We start from the raw sequence: 20,883 nt of genomic DNA on the forward strand, positions 1-20,883 counted from the left end.
GTGCTAAGAACACAGTGGTGAACCAGACATTCGTAGCCCTCGTCCATGAGAGGAGGTTCTGTGCTAGTCACTACAGAGTGTTCACAGGTAAGTAACGCAGATTCCCTGCCTCGTGAGACGTGGGAGAGCAGAAGATCTCAGTAAAAAAGATCAAGTAAGTGTATATCATGATGACTATAGCTAATACTGCTGTATGGTGTATAGGGAAGTTAAGAGAGTAAATCCTAAGAATGCGCATCACAAGGAGAAATTTTTTTTTCTTTTTGTGTCTATATGAGAAGATGGATGTTAGCTCAAATCAAACCATTGTGCTGTCCACCGTAAACTCATACAGTGATGTATGTCAATTCTCCGTAAAACTGGGGGGGACGCCACAAACTGTGGTTAGTGTTATAAAGAAAACAGGGTAATGGGACAATCCAACAGGTAATTGAGGATGGAAATCCTACCTGAGTAAGGTGATAAGGAAAATCTATCTGAAGAGATGTTATTTAAGCTGAAACCTAAAAAAATGACAAACTAGCAGTTTGAAAAATGACTTGTTACCAAGTCAGGTCTGGCTGCTCGCTGCTCAGTCAATAACTCGAGAGAGAGGCAAATGTCGCGAGAAAGGAAAGCTGCTTTTTTAATCAGAACGCTGGCGATCTGGGGAGATTGTGGACTCAGTGTCCCCCTAAAACCACCTCCAAAGATTCTGCTCAGGAAAGTTTTTAAACGGAGAAAGGGAAGTAACCTCAATCATTGAGATGGGGGGATCAGAGTCGTCCCTATCCCGCTCTGTGCAGGCTCATCGTGCAGGCTTATAGATGCTGTCTTGTTCGCACAGTTGGCTTCACACGGTTTGTTCGTGAGATTACTAAAGGGGAAGCTAGGGAAGAGATCTGATCATCTGTTAATTATGTTTTCTTCATTTCTACTTTGATCCATGGAAAGAACAGGTTAGGCAAGGTATTGTGTGATCAAAAAATTGAAAGGTGTGCTGGGACCCGAGTTGAGTAGAGCATGGGGCTGCTGGGTTTAAGGTAAGTGATAAGACAAAAGGGGCCTCCTGCAGAGACCCCTTTCCTGCAACCAGCCCTTTCCTGCCAAAAGGTGCTTGCAGACCACGTATGCAAAAACCCTGAAGCATTCGTTCTTTGGTGGTTGAAGAATCGCACCAGTGTGGGCGGTGTACAGTGAGAAATACGCGTAGGGTTGGTCCCTGTGCCAGCAGATACGAGGAAGCCCATGTAACTGCAATTAACCCAGCTTTATAAGGTAAAAGGAGCCTCCCAGAGGAGACTGGCTCTTGGTCAATCATAAACATCACACAGGAGTTGGCCTGATGCATCCTAACATCAAAGATCTACCTTACTGGCCTGCCAGAATTTCCTAAACATATCTGAATTCATACCTTAGGGCCTTGCTCTGAAAACCTGTATGAATCCTCACTAATAACGGTCATCAGTTATCAGAATATTAGTACATTGAACTCCTGCCTATACTTTATCACCAAACCTGCAATTATTTAAGTAGAGCTGTTAGCGTTTTTTTTTTTTTCAGAATTTGTTATAAATGATTGTTCATTTCCTCCTCTTAGGCCTAATTATTGAGGATTATATACAGCCTTTTTAAGAGCTAAATAACACCAGATGAATTCAATAGATATCGATTGATATCAATCAGTTAATTAATTAATTGATAGCAATTAATCTTTAGAATTCCAGGACATGGCAGAACCTTTTCATTTGGGAACTGGAGAATACAGTAGACCTGTTTCTTAATTTGAGAGCCTTGAACCACCTCCATCAGAATCACCTGGGGAGCTTGTTTAGATGCAGATTCCCAAACCCACCCCTGTTGAATGGGGATCTTTGAGGTTACAGTCAGGAAATCTCCATTTTTAACAATTATCCCCTGTTATTGTTTGTCAGCTCAAGTTTGAGAATCACCGCACCTATCATATATGTTCCTCTAAACACTCCCCTCTCCCTTGTTGATGTGTTCCACTTTCCTATATTAAATATTCTTAAATACATAGTCATTTTATGTTACATGGCTATAATCACCAGTACTGATAATACTTGCATTATGAGGAGTGGATTATCATTTCTCTTGAGTGAATTGATGCTTAAAAGTTTTCATTCTTGAAACATTTTTTACCAGCCAGGTGCTACAGGGTTTAAGATTATACTGTCAGTGGTAATTCAGTCTAATTTCATTAGACTTTGCCTTCTCTTGGGCGCCTTTTAAAATGGGAGAGTCCCTGGGAGCAATAGTTAGGTTATAAGATCCTTGTCCCTGGCTGCCTGGGTCCCTGTGATATCACTGAATGCCCTGGAAATACAGAACATTGTAAGGGTTAGGGGGCTCAATGGGATGCTAAAGATGAACTTCATAGTGGGTGCCTTGTGACTGTTTTCCTTGGGGGAATTAATCAGTGAATGTTACTGAAGTATTTTAAAGTCTTAGGTAACTGCTTTGGCAGCTAAGGTATTATTTGAACTAAGCTAGCAAATACACTTTTAGATATCAGTTTCTGCATTTGCTAATAAAAGATGACTATAGATAATGGCAAACAGCAAAGGTACGTGATTGTATTAAGACTGAAAAATGTCCAGAACCTACGCTAGAATATTGAAAAGCATTTCGAAGCTCATTTTCAAGTCTCTCTGATCACCTCCTTTCCACTGTGCAGCCCTTTATAGAACTTCCATTTGGTTTCCTTAGGATGGGTTAATGTTGGCTGAACAGACCTATGATCAGGTATTTTGTCCTAAAGTTTTCTCTTTACATAATCAGTGCTCTGAGGTAAAAATAAACTTGCTCCTTTTATCACTGGACAGAAAGGAAGAAATGGAGTTGCCTATGAATATAACTTAGGATGATTTTTATCTTTTTGAGTAATGCTGAAAGCAACACATCTTGCTCCCCTAAGAATACATAATACTGTAATACCTCATCCGCACTATACATTTAAAGAAAGCAGTTTATTAACCTGAGGTTGCTACTTTTTACAACAGGTACAGACATAATTAATTTGACACTGGCCAGAAAAATCAATCTAGAAATTGTACCCAATTTTCAGTCTTCATTTTAACTGGACACGTTATGGTCTTTTAAATGTCTTTTTTTCCCAACAGCCTTGTGCACTGGTTAATAAAATTGTCATACTTGGAAACTGAGACTCTTAGAGTTAAAAATGTTTGCCAGTCAAACTGGTTTGTCAATAAAGACAAGATTAGGACTCACCCTATCAACGTATAAGATGTCAGTTGACCCATTCATAATACTGTGGTCCTTCTAAGAAAACATGAAAAGATGGATTCAGAGCATTTCCGTTTACCATCTAATCATAAAGAGCTTTTAAAAAAATCACATTTATATTCTTTTTCTAAAATAAATTTATTTATTTTTAAATTTTTGGCTGCGTTGGGCCTTTATGGCTGCGTGCAGGCTTTCTCTAGTTGTGGCGAGCAGGGGCTACTCTTCGTTGCGGTGCGTGAGCTCTAGGCATGTGGGCTTCAGTAGTTGTGGCACACAGGCTCAGTAGTTGTAGCTCGCGGGCTCTAGAGTGCAGGCTCAGTAGTTGTGGCACATGGGCTTAGTTGCTCTGTGGCATGTGGGATCTTCCTGGACTAGGGATCTAACCCGTGTCCCCTGCATTGGCAGGCAGATTCTTAACCACTGCGCCACGAGGGAAGTCCTTATATTCTTTCTAATTAGTGCATATCAATACGCAGAAGGACTGCATCTTTAGTTCAGCATTTATCAGAACTGAGTAATCCCTAGGTTTAGAGGGATGAGGGTGATAGTTGAACAGACATGGTATGGACCAATTTAGACAACAAAACCCTCTAGGTCAATGTTTTTGAAACTTCAGTGTTCATCAGAATCCCCTGAGAGCTTATTAAAAATATAGATGCCCTCGCCTCATTATCAGAGATTTTGATTCTGTCTGTAGGTTTTGGTGTGGGCTCAGGCATCTGTTTTTGGCGAGCTCCCCAGGTAATTCTGATGCACTCCGAAGTGTAAGAACCAAACTTGGTTTGGTCCAAACGTGGCATATTAAGATTTCTAGAATCAAAAAAGTCAGATTGCTGTTATGCTGTGGCCACTGAGCCTCTTGATTCAAAGAACAGAAGGGAAAACTCATTTCCCAGCTTCCCTTGCTGATAGAGCACAAGTATGTGACATGGGCTCAGCCAATCAGATGTACCCACATAGGACTGGGATTCCAAGGAGAGAAAAGTAAAGAAGCAGACATTCCCAGAATCATCTTGTGGTGGAGGTGGCTAGATTTTCAACAGCAGCAGAGGTGGCATTTCTGGTACCCAGTCCCAAGCATCACTGTTGTGATCCACCATGTTGGAGGCCTGTGATGTGGTATGGAACGGTGGTAACACTGGAGCATTGCAGTGAGGTTGGACATATCCCTGGTTATATAGCTTCCAGACCTGCTTAAACTGGCCAGGTATATTATTTTGTTTACAACTAAGAGCTCTGAGTAACATCAGGGAGTTATACTCTGCTAGTTAAGAGCGGAAATTTTGGAGACAGCATCTTGGGATCAAATCCTGGCACTGCCACTAGCTGTGTAAACTTGAGAAAGTTTCTTAACCTATCTCTGCTGTAATTTGTCTTAAAATGGGGGCACTGATACCTCATAGGGTGTTATGAGGTTTACATGAGATGACACACTTAAGCAATTAGCACAAAATCCAGCAATAAATGCTGGTTATCATTATTGTAGACCCGTGGATAACAGACCCACTCATTTCTTACGACCTCAGAAAATTCCTCTATTTATCAGGACTCTTGGCAGCAAGTGGTAGAAACCTAACTCAAACTGGCTTAAGCAAAAAAAGATAACCCTGGCTTGAGGTACAAATGGATGTGGATGCCCAGTTCATGTCACCAGGATTCTGTCCCTGTCCCCCAGCCTGCTTCCTTTGTGTGGACTTCATCTTTAGGTGGGCTTCCCAGGTGGCGACAGGCAAAGATAGCAGCCCCTCTAAACTGACATCCTACCAGCTTAGCAACCACTGAAAAGAAGGCCTCTCTTTCCCACTAGTTCCAGCCAATAATGCCCAAGGACTAAGGCTAACTGGCTCTAGGGACCAGCTTTGGTCACTTGTTTGCCCCTGAATCAATCATATGGTCAGGAGGTCACCCAATAGCCCAGGCTGGTTCACATCTCTACCTTTGAAGCCAAAGCGTGGGTTAAACCTGATCTAAACCACACAGGCTGAGAACTTGGGAGGGTAGCTCCCTAAAAGAAAGTGAAAGTGCTGTAACTGGAAACAAGGTAACGTGCTACAAAGGACAAAACATCTGATGCTTGCAATAGCCCCCATCTCATGTTTTATTCCCACCAATTTGTTAATGAGAATACCAGTGTTTTGTTTACAAAAATGGGATATAACCCATCTACCTGTCTATTCACCCCAGGTTCACCTTTGTGAACACCCCGCCCCCTTTGTTTTTGGCCATGCTGCACGGCTTGTGGAATCTTTGTTCCCCAACCAGGGATCAAACCCAGGCCCTCGGCAGTGAGGGTGCAAAGTCCTAACCACTGGACCACCAGGAAATTCCCTTTTTGGCTTGTTTTTTTTTTCTTTTTTGTGAATCTCCTTTTCATTAGGTAGCTTCTACCAGTTCTCCTGGTTATGAATCTTTGTGTGGGAGGTTTGGGGAGGGAACAAGCACACATTGACCTGCTTTAGAGATGACTTAGTGTCGGTAGGTTCTGCCCAGTAAGACAGCACTGCTTGTCCCCTGCTTATTTGGTTCCGTGAAATCCTCTGACATCAAGAAGTACATTTAGCACAAAGTAGGTAAGAAATGAGGGGCTTCCCTGGTGGCACAGTGGTTGGGCGTCCGCCAGCCGATGCAGGGGACGCGGGTTCGTGCCCTGGTCGGGAGGATCCCACATGCTGCGGAGCGGCTAGGCCCGTGAGCCATGGCCGCTGAGCCTGCGCGTCCGGAGCCTGTGCTCCATGGCGGGAGAGGCCACGGCGGTGAGAGGCCCGCGTACTGCAAAAAAAAAAAAAAAAAGAAATGAGGCTGTCATAGTTTATTCACCACGTTCTGCTGCCATGTATAAATCACAACACAACTCAAGATGGTTTACTTAGCCTTTCCATTTACAAACAAGACAAGAAAAAAGAAGAGAAGGAAATGAAAAAATACATAAAGGATTGCCAGCTTCAACCCAAGCAATAGCGAGGAAGCCTACCTGCCATTGCCAGTTTATCATGTATCTTGATAGAAGGCGTCCAATATCTGAGGCAGCCCTCGAGAGGTGTTAGCCAAAGTTGGGGCCACACATTCCCAAATCACGAAAGTAGGAGGAAACAGGAAGGGGAGTAGGAGATTCTCAGATTTACCTCTTGAGCATCTGCAGAGCTGGATCTGGAGGAGTGCCAGAGGCAAGTGTCATGGGCTGGATAGTGGCCCCAAAAGGCATGTCCACCCGGAACCTCAGAATGTGACCTTATTTGGAAGAAGGATCTTTGCAGATATAACTAAATGAAGGATCTCAGGATGAGACCATCCTGGATTTGAGTTGGACCCTACATCCAGTGACTGGTATCCCTACAAGAGAAAGGAAAGGGAGATTTAAGACACAAAGACACACCGAGAAGAAGGCCACGGGAAGATGGAGACAGAGATTGAAGTTTTGTTGCCACAAGCCAAGGCACTCTACAAGCTAGTAGAAGCTGGAAGAGACAAAGAAGGATTCTCCCCTAGAGCCTTCTGACACTTCGATTTCATACTTCCAGCCTCCACAACTGTGAGAGATAAATTCTAAGTTACCAAGTTTGTGGTAGTTTTTTTTTGCGGCAACCCTAGGAAACTAATGTAACAAGACAGGAAGCAAATTCGCCTTCGCTTCATCAAGCCAAAGATGAGGCCTAGTGTTAGCAACTTCTCATCAGCACTCGTCATTGGTTGAGGACATGGTGGCCAGTAGATTTGTCAGATGCTCTGAGGGTTCTGGCCTCCATGCATAATGGTTCCCTAGGAGAAACTGGAGGGATCGTTACCAAAAGAAAATATATTCTGGGCAGGCAAAAATTTGAAAAAACAAAAAAACACTACAATCAGTAAAAGGCCTGATATGGAGTACTTAGAAATGGATTTTTTAAAAGAGAAGTGTTGTCAAGTGAAGGTAGTTCATTAATAAATTGTTGTTTAAAATTAGCAATCAGATATGTTGCCATAGTACTGCTGGCCTCCTATACATGGCAATTAGATCATGTGTAAATGTATCTTTCTAAAGAGAAAAAAGGTAGAATATTTTTCCTCACATAGGTAACTATTTCTAAATGAGCTTTGTTTGTACTGCCTCACAAGCAGTTAAGGTTCAGTGTGGGTAGTAATGCCATTAATTTAGGCGATGATAATACAAATTATACTTACTAATGAGCTTTGAGTTCTTAGTTACAAGGCAGAAAAGGGTTCAGGAGTCATTCAGACCAACTCAATGTGTAGCTGTAGCCCCCAAAAGCTAGTAGAGTGTTGGATAATATAAGAGAGAAAAGAAATACAAGAAAAAGTTGTACTGCTTCCTGTTCTAGTTTCTATACCTCAAGGAAAGAACTCAATAGAGAAGAAGGAAGTCTACAGAAGGAGAACTAAATTAAGTCCTGTGTACAAATATTTATTGAGCTCCCACAATGTTTGAGCCCCTGGTCTAGGGATGCAGAAATGATTAAGATGTGGTCCTCAACTTCACAGCCTAAAGGGAGAGACAGATACAGAGAAATAGCTGTGATAATGCAGCTCAGCAAGTTCAGGACAGACATGCACACAGGACACCAGGAGATCACAAAGGAGACAGCAGGATCTACCAAGGTTGAGCTGAGAGCAAAACAGACAGCAACACAGGGGCTTGGGTGGTGGTGCTGTTATGTGTGTTTGGGATTGAGAGCGACCAGTTTGAAAGGAAAGACGGTGGAAGGGAGAAATGGGGAGCTAAGAGAAAATAATCTCGCTGAAAGGGGGGAGTTAAAGGATGATGAATAGTGATTGGCCTTAGAGAAACAGGAAGAGAGGTCCACATCCTCTGAAAGTAGAGAGAAGGAAATGAGGGCAGTTACGGGTATCAATAGGTTTTAGGTAAAGTTCAGAAGAATAAGGGAGATTATTCCTGGCATCCTCAATTTGCTGAAATCAAGGTTTTTCTAACCTTTGGGTGTGTTGAGAATATGATGAACACTCTGGATGTTTCACCTCTTAAAAATGCACATTACACAGATTCTTACATATAATTTCAGTTTCCCAACCTTTGAGTCCCAACCATGGACTCTGGATAGAAAACCTGCATTCCACCCAGAAGAGACAGGTCATTTGCTCAGAGGAAGGGGTCAGGGGCTGGCAGGTTTGGTATAAACCCTGAGGGCAAAGGATATGCTCCTACACAGAGACCAGTGAAAGATGAGTCATGGCGTTGATCCATGTTGGGATGTTAAGAGAAGTGGAATCCCAGGTGGGAACGCAAGCGATTAACACACATTCCAGACTGAATGGGGAGGAAAAGAGGCCTCGAGGAGACGGACAAACTGGGAGGGGGCTCTGTGAGCTGGAAGGGAAGATGCCTCACGTCATGCAAAAAACTTACTGGGGAAATTCCCAGCACGCACTCCCCTGCCGGAGGTGGGCACGCGATCAGTGCTTTGGAGCTGCCGTAAATTGCCCTGTTTTCCCCTCATGGCCCATTTATGCCTCCTCTGCACATCTGCACCACCTGCTTCTCCCTCCACATACAAACTTGCTCAAGTCTCTCCCCTACTTAAAAACAAAACAGCAACAATGAACCTTCCTTCAAGGACAAGGTCGCCCAAAACAATCCCTGTGTGTGATACGCCCGCAAATTTTTGTTGAATACGTGGGCGCGTGAAAGGCGCTCAAAGCAATAATTGGAGTCCACTACCTTTTATTCCCACTTCATTCTCATCTTTCTCTCCCCTGTTTTCTTCTCTCATTCCCCTCTCTGGGCACCACCCCGGCTCCATTCCTCTGTCCCTCTCCAATTTTACTCCTTCCCAGCCTCTGTCCCAGAACTGCCACTGGCAGCCAGGGGTGCCTCAGGACTGGAGGCTGCTTGGCCCATCTTGGGGAGGTTAAGCTAACAGAGGGCAAAAAGGATGGTAAAGAAGAGGCCTCCTAAACCAGCCCAGGCTTGGGGAGGAGCCCCCAGGGCCAGGACTTCTGAATGGTCAGAAGAGGTCTTTCTCCCACTGCTTAATGGATTCACTTTGGGTTTCTTGGGAGCAGGGGAAGATGTAGAAAAAGGGCAGTTACCTCTTCAGGAAGAATATAAATGGTCCCAGTTGTATAGTATTTGTCAGTATTTTTTTTTCTGGAAAATTCAAACACACCAAGAGAAAAACTTATTTAAATAAAATACTTTGAAAAATGAAAAAAAAAAAAGGACAAGGTCACAAATGGGATTAAAGCTCACATGTCATAGAAAGTTTTGAAAGAGACACAAATATAAAGAAGGCATTTCAAATCAGCTGGTTGAGGGACTTCCCTGGCCGTCCAGTGGTTAAGACTTCGCTCTCCCAATGCGGACCCCGGGTTCGATCCCTGGTCAGAGGACTAGAGCCCGCATGCTGCAACTAAGAGTCTGCAGCTAAAGATCCTGCACGCGGCAACAAAGATCCCACGTGCCTCACCTAAGACCCAGCGCAGCTAAATAAATAAATATTTTTTAAAAAAATCTCAAATCAGCTGTGGCAGAGGGTGGCATACATTACTCAATAAATGATGTTGAGACTCTTGTGTAGACACGTGGGGGAAGAGATAAGTTGGATCTCTCACACTGTAGATCAAAACGAATTCCAGAAATATTAAATATGTATATGTAAAAAATGAAACCCTAAAAATACTGGAAGGAAATGTAAGAGAATTTATTTTAATAATCTCAGAATGGGCAAGGACTGCTTAAGGATAACATAACATCCAGAAGCCCTAAAATAAAAGACTGATAAATTGGACTATATTAAAGAAAAATTCTGCATAGAAAACACAGTCAAAAGACAAATGGGGCTTCCCTGGTGGCGCAGTGGTTTAGAGTCCGCCTGCCGGTGCAGGCGACGCGAGTTCGTGCCCCGGTCCGGGAGGATCCCACGTGCCGCGGAGCGGCTGGGCCCGTGAGCCATGACCGCTGAGCCTGCACGCCCGGAGACTGTGGTCCGCAACAGGAGAGGCCACAACAGTGAGAGGCCCGCGTACTGAAAAAAAAAAAAAAGACAAATGAATTTTTGCAACTCACATCACAGACAAAAGCCTGATTTCCTTAGCATTTGAATATCTGATAAAAGTCAATAAGAAAAATTCGAACAAGAAAAAAAAAAATCAGCAAGCCTATTGGGCAAAGGATATGAACTCATGAGTCACAGAAACAAAACAGTTCTTAAATATATGAAAAGAAACAACCTTACTCATAAAAACGAAATGCAAATTCAAGCTACAATGAGAAATCACTTTTCAACTAATAGATTAGCAGAAGTCAAAAAATGTTAAAACACCCTGTGTCGGCAAAGCTGGTGGGAAATTCATTCTCTCATACATTGTTGGGAGGAATGGAATTTGATGTGGCCTCTTTGGCAATTTGTTGATATTCATAAAAATTACATACAACAGAACCTTAATTCCACTGCTAGGAATTTATTCTACAAATATACTCACATAAGTGTAGAATGACATGTCATTTTTAATTGAGCATTCTTTGTAATAGCACGAAATTAATGCTCATCAATAGGGGACTGGTTGTAAATAAATTGTTGCCTTCATTCTATGAAACATAACACTGCTGTTTAAAAGAATCAGTTGGGGGCTTCCCTGGTGGCACAGTGGTTTAGAATCCACCTGCCAATGCAGGAGACACAGGTTCGAGCCCTGGTCCAGGAAGATCCCACGTGCCGCGGAGCAACTAATCCTGTGCGCCACAACTACTGAGCCTGCGCTCTAGAGCCTGTGCTCCACAACAAGAGAAGCCACCGCAATGAGAAGCCCGTGCACCACAGTGAAGAGTAGCCTCCGCGCGCAGCAACGAAGACCCAACGCAGCCAAAATTAAGTAAATAAATAAATAAATTTAAAAATAATAATAGTAGGGCTTCCCTGGTGGCGCAGTGGTTGAGAGTCCGCCTGCCGATGCAGGGGACACGGGTTCGTGCCCCGGTCCGGGAGGATCCCACATGCCGTGGAGCGACTGAGCCCGTGAGCCATGGCCGCTGAGCCTGCGCGTCCGGAGCCTGTGCTCCGCAACGGGAGAGGCCACAACAGTGAGAGGCCCGCATACCACAAAAAAACAAAACAAAACAAATGACTTTTGTAACATACAAGCTTGATTATATCACTGCCCTACTTAAATCTTTCAATGACTCCATAGCCTTCAGATTAAGGTGCCATCTCTTCTAATGGGCTCCCAAAGCCCTTGGCACTAGGGGGAGGGCGAGCGGTGTCTGTGCCTTCCTCCTCACCTGTATTTGTGCCACTCTGCGTGCGCGCGTGCCCACACACACACACACACACACCACCCTCTGCCCAGTGAACAGCCTGGACTTCCCAGGAGGTGCCTGTCGCCTCTGCACCAGATGCCCCGTAACTGTCAGCTGATGGTGCTGTGTTGTCTGTTATTGACAGCTTCTTCTCAGGTTTGGGTCTTTGTAGTTGCTTCTGACTGCAGAGCTGCTTTGAAGGTAGCAACATATGAACCCAGATAGAGACAAATGTTGCTACATTTTATACTCTATTTTGATAACAGAAACCCCTATTTGATGAAATATTGTCATTTTTTAAAATCTTGCAACCTTGAGGGACAGCATCCTTGAACATCCAGCTTACAACATCTTCTATCTCGATAACTTACGCAGCTTCCCCAGCCAGTGGGTCCCTCCTTCTGCCATTCTCCCATAGCTCTTTGTACTGTTAGGAGCTGTTCGCTTATTTTGTCCCCTCCCTATACCCCATTAGATTGTGAATTCTGTGAAGAAAAGAGGCTATATTTCTTATTAGTATCATTTCCAGGGCCTAGCTGAAATATAATAGATACACAGTAAAGTTTGTGGGAGAGAGAGTGTTGGGTGGAAGGATGGATGGATGGATGGATACATTAATACACGGAGAAAAACTATTTTCGCTTCCTAAATACTAGCAGTAAAAACTTCAGGTTTTTCCAGAGTGCAGCAGAGCTGGAAATGTTAGAGGTACCACAAGGAGGCACTAGAATTCCACATGGGTTCCCTCTGCCAAGAAAAGGCAGATCCAAGTGTCTTGACCTGGGCTGATGCCTTGTGACAGATGCCTGGCTGAGCCCGAATGGGCCAAGAGGGATGATTTGAAAAGGGGACTGAGGGGAAAATTAATGCAAGGCGATTACGGCGCAGCTACGGCAAAGAGGAATGATCACTTTAAAGGGACTCTAACACAGAAGGACCCCCTCCACCTTTGGAAACATCCCACCGCCCTGGGAAGCCATGTCATGTTGTTGCCTCTCTCATTTTCCTCCTCCACTAATGAAGCAAAATACTCAGGCTCATACTACAGCGATTTCATTCTACGGCCACGATATTTCCCCACTGAATCCTCTCTTCCTCATTCAATGAGAATGAGGAAAATAGAACTGTCACAAATACTATTACCATTTCCCCTTTTTCTTCCCAAGAGGTCACTGAAACTTTCATCCCAGACCTTGGAACCCTGGCTTTCTGTGTAGGCTGGCAAAGAAAAGAAAAAATCCTTTTAAATCTCAAATATATGTCTCTAACTCCTGTGAGGGACTGAGAAATGTAACCATGGAAACCAGAGTATGCCTGTAACCATGGAGACCCATTTAAACCAGCTGGGCCATTATCATCTAGAAGCTGGTAAGGCTTTGGCTGTTAGGAGGCCAGTTAATATGGTTGAATGATTTCAGTTTAGGCGAGTGTTTTACAGACAATTAAGTAATTTCTGGGTACTGCCAATACTGTAAAATGTTAGAGAGAAAGCCTTTTGATAGGACTTCCTCTGTTAGACTAATTTCTAAACGATCTCCCAGGTCTTTCTCCCTCACCCTCCAGAGCCATCGCTTTATCAGCAAACACACGTTAATCACCTTGGTGTGCGGGGCACTCTGCTGGATCCCACCATCTATGTATCCCAGATAATATACATTCTCTGTCCCATCAGCTTTAATGTTGAGGCAAGTCCTTGAATAAAGGATGTACTTATCAAAAGGCTTCTTGGGACTTCCCTGGCAGTCCAGTGGTTAGAACTCTGGGCTTCCACTGCAGGGGGCCTGGGTTCAATCCCTGGTTGGGGACTAAGATCCCACATGCCGTGCGGTGTGGCCAAAAAAGAAAAAAAAAAAAGGCTTCTTTACCAGAACCCATCGGAATTTGGCTTTGTATTTCCAGTACGTGAGATGTGAACTAGCCTATTTTCATTTTGAAGGAAACTTTCACTAGCCAGTGTCTTAGCAGTACTTCACAAAGTTCACGAGCATTCTGTTTATCCGTTTCTTTTGTTCTTTCCCTGTGTGTGTTACAATTCCATTATCGCCCCTGCAACCACAGCTTCAAAGGCCTGATGACAGTTTGCTCTGCGAGCTGCTCTGTGGCGTGTTTTGTACACCAGGGTGTTAAAAGGCAGAGCACTGGAGTCAGATCCCTTGTGTCTGCCACTCACCAGTGTGTGACCCTAGGCAAGTGACTGGACCTTTCTAAAGTTTCCCCATCTAGAAAAGGGAAGTAAGACCCATGTCTCATTATTATAGGTTATTGAGTAATAACTTTGCACACCTCTGAAGATTTACACTGTTAGCAAGTCTTATCTTCTGGTCTTGTCTGTATCCCCCAGCATCACTCAGCACTCTTTCATGTTCTTTCATGTTCTTCTCCTATTTTACTCAACAGCTGGTCCAAATCTTTACAACCTCCAGCTTGCACCCGAAACCCTCTGGCTCCGCAGATAATCATGGTGCAGAAGCTGATAATAACAATAAATGTTATACGGTGCTGATTATATGCCCAGACTGTTCTAAGCCCTTCACATATTTTAACCCATTTAATTCTTACAATGATCCATTGAGGATTATTATGACCTCCGTTGTACAGATGAGGAAACTGAGGCACACGGTGTTTGGGTCAATTTCTCAAGGTCATAAGCTAGTGAATGGCAGAAAGAATGTGAACCCCAGCGGTGCCCCCGGAGTCTGCACCACTATGGGATGGTCACCCTCCCTCCAATGGTGGTGTTTCTTAGCTCACTGAGTGTAGAGTCCACGGGCACAGTCTCCCTCAAACACCTTTTGGTCAACCCCTACTCTCGCCACTACTAGCAGACATGTTCATCAGCACCTGTCCCCACGCCCTTCCTCGACGTTTCAGAGGAAAGGATCAGCCTTCCTCCAACCCCGCAGTCCCGTCAAATCCCTCGATGCCTTGAGTATCCCCTTCCTTCCTGATCCTCAGTCCATCTCTCATTTGGCACTTTCCTCTCAACACGTAAGTAGGTCCAGTCTGTTGTCTCTTATTACAAAAAATTTTTTTCGACTGTCTCTTCTCATCATCTTCTCTTTCCTTTTCACAACCCAATTCCCAGAAAAAGCTTTCTACCTTTGTCTTTAGGCTTCCTGACTCCCACTCCACTGCGGTTGCTCTTCCAGCGGCCCCCCAAAGTTGCTAAAATATGTGACTTTTTTAAAGGTCCTGCTCCTCTCTGGAGCATTTAACTTTATCCATCACTTTTTCCCCTTAAAACTTTCACCTGGCCATGACCTTCTCCGGTTCTTCCTCCGTCTCTTTTGCTGGCTCCTCCCGCACTGCCTACTCTTATGTCTGTGTGTCCCTGGAGATCTTTAACCTGCATCACCTCTCCCTGGGGACTGTCAGTGTTGAGCCTGTATCTTTATTTCTTTATTTTTTTAATATTTATTTATTTTGGCTGCGCCAGGTCTTAGTTTCGGCACACGGGATCCTCGCCGCGGCATGTGGGTTTCTTAGTTGCGGCACACAGAATTCTTAGGTGTGGCACGCGGATTTCTTAGTTGTGGCATGCAAACTCTTGGTTGAGGCATGCATGCGGGATCTAGTTCCCGGACCAGGGATCGAACCCGGGCCCCTTGCACTGGGAGCACCGAGTCTTACCCACTGGACCACCAGGGAAGTCCCAAGGCTGTACTCTAACCAGAACTTTCTTCTGAGTTTCAGAGCAGTATATAAAAATGCCATTAACCATCTTGGCTGGAGGATCGTGGACTCCTCATCCTTAACTCATTACCACCATCCACCGAGGACACCTAGTCACCAAACCAGAAGTCATCCTCCAGTCCTGCTCTATCCCCCACGCCACCAGGACCTCTTACATGTACATCTTAAAATGCCTCTCTGCTCTTCATCCAGCCCCTCCACCAGGCTCTCATCCCTTCTCTCTCAAAATATTCAGATCACCTCCTCACTGGTCTCCCTCTACCTTAAGCCTCAACCTCTGTCAACAATAATGATACCAGCAAGCTGTCTCTAATATGCATATCAGTCCAGTCCTCAAAATTCACTAATGCTAGCATAATGAAAACCAGTGCCTTTGCATAACAAGAAAGGCCCTTCATGACCTGACTCCTGCCTTTCTCTCGCGCCTCATCACTTGCGTCTCTGCCTCCGTAACCACTGCCTCCGTAACCACTGCCTCTCTCGTGCTACGGCTGCAAAACAGGATTGGACGTAATGACCACGAGCATTTCACTCCCACTTCCTCACTTGGCACATTCCATCCCTTCTTTCTAGAACTGCATCCCCAGTTTGTCCATCAGGCAAAGCCCTCATCCCTATTCTCTACCCGCTCTGTGCCACCACCCATCCCCTCCCCATCCTCTCACCGGCCTGGCTTCCCTTGTGCTTTCCACGCACTCCCATCCAACAGTTTATCTTATTGTACTGTAATTATTTGACTGGTCTATCTCCTTTTCTAGACTTACTAGTTCCTTAAAGGCAAGTACTATTTTTTTTTCCTGGTATTTTTGTCCCTTCAGTGTCCAGCAAAATGTCCTCAAAATAGCCGACATTTATTAAATATTAGAAATTAATATTGTTATCAAGAGGATGACAGAGAAATTCCCTTGGCAGCTAACACTTTTCATGATGATCATAATCATCAACACACACTGAGTGCTGTTGGTAGGAATATTACTCAGCCACAAAGAGGAACAAAATCATGCCACTTGCAGAGATGTGGATGGACCTAGACACTGTCATACAGAGTGAAGAAAGTCAGAAAGAGAAAAGCAAATATCGTATAATACCACTTATATGTGGAATCTGGAAAAATGATGCAGATGAACTTATCTTCAAGCAGAAATAGAGACACAGACGTAGAGAGCAAACATGTGGATACCAAGGGGGGAAAAAGAGGGTGGGATGAATTGGGAGAATGGGGCTGACATATATACACTACTGTGTATAAAATAGATAACTGATGAGAACCTACTGTATAGAACAGGGAGCTCTACTCAATGCTCTGTGGTGACCTAAATGGGAAGGAAATCAAAAAAAGAGGGGATATATTTATACGTATAGCTGATTCACTTTGCTGTACAGCAGAAACTAACACAACATTGTAAAGCAACTATACTCCAATAAATATTAATTTTTTTTAAAATGCTGTTGATAACTGAACAAAGAGCATTGACCATGAAATAGTGTAGGATGTATTAGTATAGATACCCACGTGGATGACATAAAATCATTGGCATACAGACATCATAAATTCACATACCAGGTAAGGGCTACACCAGATGACTTCTCAGGTCTCTTCAAACTGATATTCTGTGAATGCAGGTATCAAACCAAGACATCCAATCAATCAGTGCCATTATGTGCAAACTATTTCCCTAAGTGCTGTAATGAATAGAATAGAATGTCACCAGCATTTAAATCAAAGATAAATATAATTAAAGACCATTTAGATGTGAGATTGGAAGAGTTAAATAGGGGGAGACAAAGGAAAGCATTCATTCAATTTGTTCAACATTAGGGACACTGTTCAGTCTGTTACTGAACCAAATTCGGGTCCACTCACCGGACACGAAGCAAAGCCAATCTACTGACACTGGCTTGTGATGAAGGGAAGTATAGCATTTATTGCAAGGCCAAGCAAGAAAAATGGACAACTCATGCTTAAAAGACCCGAACTCCCCAATGGCTTTCAGGGAAGGGTTTTTAAAGGCAAGATGAGGGAGAGGGGGACTTCCCTGGTGCTGCAGTGGTTAAAAATCCACCTGCCAATGCAGGGGAAACGGTTTGATCCCTGGTCCGGGAAGATCCCGCACACCACGGAGCAACTAAGCCCGTGCTCCTCGAGCCCATGCTCCACAACAAGAGAAGCCACTGCAATGAGAAGCCCGTGCACAGCAATGAAGACCCAATGCAGCCAAAAAAAAAAAAAAAAGATAATTAAAATAAATAAATTAAAAATAGATGAGAGAGAGGGTTGTGGGATACATGATCACCTCGTGGACATGCTTCTGACTGGTTGGTGGTGAGGTGACACGGTGGTGTTTCGGGGGTTAACATCATCAACCTTCTGATTCCAGCTGGTCTGGGGCCTGCTTGCTTGCGGTCAGCAGGCAGTTAACTTCTTCCACCTGGTGCGGGTTTTAATCTCTGCAAAACAACTCGAGTATGGCTCAGGATATTATCTATATCCCTTGAGGAGGAATTAAAGGTCCTTGACTTTGTTTTATGGCTAAACTATTATTATTTTGTCTTGCTAGGCTGTTTTCCTTTGTTTCTTCATTTTCTTACTTCTCTGATTAAATTTGCTCTTTGGAACTCGGGGAAGGCCTAGGAAGCTAAAGGTTTTCTACAAACAAGAGATGGGGGACATGGAGGGAGTCTGTTCCCAGGAAAGCCCCACAGTGCCCTGTTCAGTTTCATGTCAGAAGCTGGGGTATAACAAAGAAAACCATGTGTTCTGTCGTCAGCGTGCTCATGGCCCAGCCAGGCAGACAGACACATGACCGTCAAATACAAAAGGCAGGGGAAACTGCTGTGATTGATTCTGCCTGAAGAGGGAACGCAGAAGGGAGCACAGGTCTCAGTGAATTTTCCAGACGTGGCATTTGGTCTGGCTTTTGAGGGGCGAATGTGGTTTCTCAAGTGGAGAAGAGAGAGTTCTACACCGCGGGAACTGAATGAACAGAAACCCACAGGGTTCGAAGCTGAGGCACCTTGGAAACCATTGATTTTTCTCCAGGACACATACAGCAACAGCCGAGCTGCTTGCTCAGAACTCCATAGGGAGTTCCAGAGCCCGAGTGATGATGCATGGGTAGTTCTGGGGGGAGTGATGGGCAGTGGGGAGGTGGGGAAATAGAGCAGGGTCACCGAAAGTTAACTGTTTAATCTACCACTGATCTAGCCTTCCTTCTCTGCCTTATCCACACCTTTGCCAGGTAAAGAAGTAACTCTATATCTAATACAGTAATTTGACAATCTGCGTAGGTAACCTGTGGTTCTCAGATAGCTCACCTTGCCCCCTGCTTCTCTTCCTGAAGGAGTATTGAGTTCCATGGTTTTTACAACCTTATCATGGCCGGAAAGAGCTGGAGACTTCAAGAACCTGGGAAGGCATCTCTTTTCCCTGGGGTACTGCCTGCCGTGCTGGTATCTGAGACTGAAAATCCATGGCAACTCTGGTCTAACTCAGCTGGACCCAGCCCAGCAGCGTTCCCTGAACTCTGAGCCCTCAATGGGCCCCCGTTGCTCTGAGGTCTGTCTGTGACTCGCCATCAACCCAGGCTTGGGTGTTCTTCCCTGCACAGGTCTTAGCTGTAGAACTACCGCTCCTCTGCCAATCAGGCTCCTCAGCCACACTCGGATTTTATCCGTGCGTGCCGTACTGGAGTTGAGGGAGGCTTTGGACAGCTAAACCTCGGCGACTCCCTCCGTCTCACCAAGATGAAATGGTTGCACCCACGAGCAATTCAAAATATTTAAGAGCCCTTGAAGAGGTATCTGCACTGTCATGTTCATACACTATAGCCAAGAGGTAGAAGCAACCCAAGTGTCCAATGATGGGTGAATGAAGGAAGAAAATGTGATCTATACATACAATGGAATATTATTCAGCCTTCAAAGGAAGGAAATCCTGTCACATGCTAACATCGTGGATGAACCTTAAGGAGATTATGTTGAGTGAAATAAGCCAGACACAAAAGGACAAATACTGTACGAATCCACTTATATGAGGGACCTAGAGGAGTTGAATTCATAGAAACAGAAAGGGGCTGGAGGGAGGGAGGGAAAGGGGAGTTTTGTCTAATGGGGAGAGAGTTTCAGATTTCCAAAACTAATAAGTTCTAGAGATCTGCTTTACAACAATGTGAATATACTGAGTACTGCTGAACTCAACTTAATAATGGTTAAGATGGCAAATTTTTTTTTTAGGCCACACTGTACGGTGTGCAGGATATTAGTTCCCCGACCAGGGATCGAACCCATGCCCTGTGCCTTGGGGGCATGGAGTCTTATCCACTGGACCACCAGGGAAGTCCCAAGAAGGTAAATTGTATGTCATGTGTTTTTTAAACACAATTTTAGAAAACGAAAAACAAAACGAAAATATTTAAAAGCCCAGCGAGCACAAACACTGTGCAGTCCGAATGGACACTGGTCCTTAACAAGCCCCATCAGGCAGTCAGAACTGGCTGCAAACTCCCAGGACCGCTCCATGGGTGAAGACCGGCACGGGAGCGTCCTCTAAGGCCTCTGTCCTCCCCAGCTGATCTATATTCCATCTCCTCACCAGGCACAGTTCTGCCCACTGTGTTCTCCTCTTACTCCTCTTATTCTCCTCGCCACAATTTCTCAAGCCTGAGGAGGCTTATATTTCATACTTCAAGTACTATGCATGCACAGTTTTTACATTCAAGGAACAGAACTGACTCTGACATAGTTAAGGGGCAAAGGAACTCATCAGAAGGACATTGGTAACTTGCAGGGTTCCAGGGAGTACCAAACCTAGGCACCGAGGCTCTGCAGCCAGGAATGCTCAGGATAAGGCCTTAGAGACACTGCTGTTGCTATGGACCCTGGACCCCACAGCTTACTCCACTGACAACACTGGACACTGGATGCTGCCAAGGTCACTGTCATCAGCCATCACTGTAACTGACTCTGCACCTCACCTGCTTCTTCCAAATACCAGCTTTCAAATCAAAGTTGGGGTAGATGTATCTGCCTGGCAAGTGGTGCCCTCATGTATATCTCAGGAAGGCTGGGAAAGCAAGTATCTGGTACTTTCTGATTCTACACTGCGTACAGACTCTGTTCAAATAGAGAAAAGGGCTTCAAAGTTTGGATGGTCAGTATGATTAGCATGCCCTAGACTTCCCTCACATCTTATTATCCTATTACTGTATAAGTAGTACTTGCCTTGCTGTCCTAGATCTTAGGGGTACGACTGTCAAGTTTAACAAATAAAAATACAAGATGCCCAGTTAAATTTGAATTTCACATTAACAGTGAATAATTTTTTTGGTATAAATATGTCCCATACAATATTTGGAACAGACTTATACTAAAAAAAGTATTCCTTGTTTATCTGAAATTCAAATTTAATGGGGCATCCTGTATTTTATCTGGTGATCCCCCCTAGGGATATCTTTTTTATATTTCACTATACTTTTCTACACTATACCAGGGCCTGCTTCCTGGGTTTGCTAAACTACTAACGTACAAAATCCGTATTCAAGACAATAACTTAGGGACTTCCCTGATGGCACAGTGGAAAAGAATCTGCCTGCCAATGCAGGGTACATGGGTTTGATCCCCAGTCCAGGAAGATCCCACATGCCTTGGAGCAACTAAACCCGTGTGCCACAAATACTGAACCTGTGCTCTAGAGCCCG

The 20,883-nt window shown here is 44.3% G+C and overlaps 1 protein-coding gene across 1 annotated transcript in view; it reads left to right on the top strand.

The window, feature by feature from the left end:
* GPALPP1 (GPALPP motifs containing 1) overlaps positions 1 to 20,883 on the top strand; it is a 75,718-nt gene that overhangs the window by 31,333 nt on the left and 23,502 nt on the right. Inside the window, exon 9 of the mRNA XM_022574880.2 lies at positions 1 to 20,883. This exon is cut by the window's right edge and continues 23,502 nt beyond it. The gene's annotated coding sequence lies outside the window, so the exon portion shown is untranslated.

This window comes from Delphinapterus leucas, chromosome 18 (assembly GCF_059928025.1).
Source record: "Delphinapterus leucas isolate spDelLeu-1000000601 "Yukka" chromosome 18, BTC_Dleu_Yukka2, whole genome shotgun sequence".
Classification (NCBI taxonomy): Eukaryota; Metazoa; Chordata; class Mammalia; order Artiodactyla; family Monodontidae; genus Delphinapterus; species Delphinapterus leucas.